The sequence below is a fragment of the Bos taurus genome, chromosome 9 (genome assembly GCF_002263795.3).
Source record: "Bos taurus isolate L1 Dominette 01449 registration number 42190680 breed Hereford chromosome 9, ARS-UCD2.0, whole genome shotgun sequence".
NCBI lineage: Eukaryota > Metazoa > Chordata > Mammalia > Artiodactyla > Bovidae > Bos > Bos taurus.
Window position 1 is genome coordinate 92,812,677 of NC_037336.1, and position 4,123 is coordinate 92,816,799.

The following is a 4,123-nucleotide window of genomic DNA, read 5'->3' on the forward strand; positions in this document are numbered from 1 at the left end:
GTGGGGGACCAGGGGGTCCAAGCACCAGCCTAGAGACTGCAGGGCTCAGCATAAATAGCTATTCTTCATCAAGAAATGAGTAACTTCAAGCAGAAAGTAATCAAGTTTCAGAAGTGAATTAAGAGGAGAGAGGGTGTGATTAAAGTTACCCTCTCAAGGAACTGGAAGGAAGATATATACATTCTAGTGCAACTGCCTGAACCTATGAAGGAAATCAGGTTCTGGTTGGAACCAAGTAATTTTCAGACCAAGTTCCACTGCTCATTAGGGGCAGAGCTGGGGACTCAGACCTCAGTCTCTTGGGTTCAATTTGTTTTGAGTGGTTAAAGTCCCTAGTTTTTCTGAAAAGTGCTAATGACTGAACTTCAGACAGGAGAGATCATTATGGACTAGAGGTCCTGAGGTCAATTCAACTATTAATAGAAAAATGAGGCCTAATTTAGGCTCTAAACTATGAGTATCAGAGCAGGTGTGAGAACCTGGCTGTACAGGATGCTCTGCAAACATCACAGAGTCCGAAAACTGTATCTGCAGCCCAAGGAACAAGGCTGTAACAGGCATGTGTGCATATGTGCCAAGGCACTTCAGTCAAGTCCAACTCTTTGCGACCCTATGGACTGTAGCCCATCAGGCTCCTTTGTCCTCAGGATTCTCCAGGCAAGAATGCTGCAGTGGGTTGCCATTTCCTTCTCCAGGGGATCTTCCCGACCCAGGGATCAAACCCAAGTCTCCTATGTCTCCTGAACTGGCAGGTGGATTCTTCACCACGAGTGTCACCTGGGAAGCCTGTAACAGGCTATCTCCTAAAAAGAAATGGGCTGACTTTTCACTTGGTGAGCCATCTCCCGTGGTCACAAAGTCTGCTTCCTGCTCAGCCTAACAAGAAGGCACGTGTCACAAACTCACTTCCCAGAGTTTCCCCCACAGATCATGCCTGCCCCTGAGTGAAAACAGGACCTCGGCAGTGTCTTCTAAGAGGGTTTTTAAAAGCAAGCTCACAAGAAAGCCAAGTGTCATTTTGGTGCTCCTAGAGAATAGATATGTCAGTTTGGAGTTGTGTCAACTAGTTATTTAAAAACTTATAATTAGGGTTTCTGCCCCGATTTGTATGCTAAAAAGGTATAGTCATTTTTTTGAAAACGTTATTGGTGATTGCCACCCCCAACTCAAAAACAAAACAAAATGAAAAGAATAGTTAAGTTCAACATGTTTCAATTACGCCCAAATAAAGGGAAATAAGAACAAAAAGCAATCCCTCTTTGTTTCAGCCTGTGAAAATCCATCTCATTATATTCTTGGGTCCTCATTTAAAGAATAACAGACGCAGTGGGAGTCCAATGAACATTAATGCCGCTATTGTTAACATCATGAATGGTGTGGGGCTTTTTCCTACCCAGACTCCACCTTCGGGAACAAAGGAAAGGAACACCGAGGTTCTGCTATTATCCAAATTGGTCTCTGGCACCCACTCTGGGAAGCGGCTGGGGCCAGCTGCTCTTTTTCAGGTAACCTCAGGGAACACACACATGCCGTTAACCTAACTGGCCACTGGGTGTGACCTCGCTCCACACAAAAGGAAGCTGAGCCCTTCCCTGGCAGAGGAAGCAGAGGCGTTCCCCAGCAGAGTTCAGACACTTGCATGTACACGCACACACTTGCACGCGTACACACTCCATGAAGCCTTTGCCCTCAGAAGGGAAACTTTAAACAGTCAGCTCATACTTGTGTTTAAACTTCCAAATAGCCGCTTCAGGTCAATTTTATTAATTTTCCTTTAGCTCCAGAATCTCTCATTATCAGGTCTTGATTAAAGGATGAGAAACATACCGGGTCTGCATTCCCAACAACACAAATCAAAAGAAATCACCCTCATCATGAACTTGCTAAAATGGAAAAGGAAAAAAAAAAATGAGTGAGTCTTCAAAAACTCACACTGGCTGGGTCTAAACACCCCTTGCAGCAAAATTTCCTTGTTGTGTGGGCTTGTTGTGTCCGACTCTGCGACCCTGTGGACTGTAGCCCACCAGGCTCCTCTGTCCATGGGATTCTCCAGGCAAGAATACAGGAGTGGGTTGCTATTTCCTAATACAGGGGAACTTCCTGCCCCAGAGATGGAACCGGTGTCTCCTGCATTGGCAGGTGGGTTCTTAATCAGCAGCACCACCATCTGTGCACCCCCAAATCCCAGCCTCGGATCCCCATGGCTCATGATTTCGGTGGCTGGATTGCAGACACTACTCTTCCCAGATATCTTTTGACTGGCAGAGCCAAATATCTTTGGTGTGGTGAATCAGACCCACATCCACTGCAATGATAAAGAAAACTGATTCAGCACTGATTATACACTTAGTTCCAAGCGACACAGATGACAGCAATGCTCAATGTCATCTCCTGATGCTATGGGAAGAGTAGGCTTTTTCTTCCCTTTTCACAGTACACTGTTTACATGGTAGAGTAGTACTGGAGAGATTAAATCCAGTATTGCAAAGAAAGAAACATGAAAAGGTAACCACTCACATTGTTTTTAACTCAACTTTCTAACTATCTCAAAATAGAAATACACACACACACACCCTAGAAGATGAAGCCCATTTTCTTTAATAGTGACCTATAGTTTAAATTGTATCATTCTCTTTGAGACTACATAAAGGGGCATTTATTTGATTGATATCATTTTTTCCCCAAAAGGTTCATGGTGCTTTTGCAAGGCTATATTAAAGAGTGAAAACAAATATATTATGTCTCCATGAAGAAGCAGGGTCCACATTGCCCTTAATTGCACATCCTATTTTTCTGGCATCTTATTTCAAACAAATCCCTAATGTGTGTGTGCAAGTTCAGAAAACATTTGTTGATTGCTAACGCTGTGACTGAAAATCAGCTGGAAAATGTTTTTCCGAGCTTGCCAATTCACCGAGATCAGCTAAGAGCCTGGAGTTCCTCCATGTTCCTTAGTTGAGGATATTTTTTTATAGAAATGTTTTTGTGGAGAGTCTAAAAACTGAACAAGAAAGCACAGTCTCAGAGCTCAGACTGAAAATCTTCAATGGGTCCTGGAGTCACTACATTTTTATACCAAACACAACAACTGACATTTCAGTTTTAAATAAAGAGTTGCATTCTATATAATCTTAGTGTTTAAGAAGAAACTTGGGCACAGTTAATAAAAACAAAATCAGTCTCATGGTCCCTAAGATTTTCATCCATGTCCTTTCTTAGCTTAATTTTTTTTTTCCAGAAAAAAAATGTGAAGTCATACTTGTGGCCAAGGGTGTACTAACAGGTATTCTAACATCCTGCAATAATAAAAGCAGTAGCTCCTTTTTTGTAAAGAGGAAATTTTAAATGGTGTGTTGTCTTTGTTAAGATGAAGCTCAGAGACCAGATTCACTTTGTACCATTTTTCTGACACCACTCTGAATTCCAATCACTTCTGATGGTAATGAACTAAAAAGTAACAGGGCAGTTGCTTTAAAGTTATTTTCCATGTCAAGCTGCAATGTGGGTTTATAAGCGCCATAGATAAAAATCGACTCAGAAACTACTGGTTGTTAATTTTTATCAATTAATAATCAATGGGAACCATTAGAATTAGTACCCTGGAATTAGGACAGTCTCTCATCAATGGGTTCAATTTCAAATGTAAGGAAGACTAAATTCTACATGAGAACAGAACTTGCTTTGTCTGATCCCTGCCTGCTTTTTTCCAGCTTAATCTCTCAACAATCCTGCCATGAACCCTATGCCAACACTGCCTGAACATACCCACTCTCAAACATCCGTATTTTTTGCACATATCATGGCCTAAAGAGCTTCACCCCAGGCCTCACTCTGCCTGCCCATCTTAACAAACTCTTTCACACCCTTTCAACCAAAGCAAAACTGTTGGCCCTTCTAGGAAATCTTCTCTAAAGGTCTTTTCCAGTGAGTCAGCTCTTTGCATTGGGTGGCCAAAGTATTGGAGCTTCAAAAAAAAAAAAAAAAAAGTATTGGAGCTTCAGCATAAGTCCTTTCAATGAATATTCAGGACTGATTCCCTTTAGGATTGACTGGTTTGATCTCCTTGCAGTCCAAGGGACTCTCAAGAGTCTTCTCCAACACCACAGTTCAAAAGCATCAATTC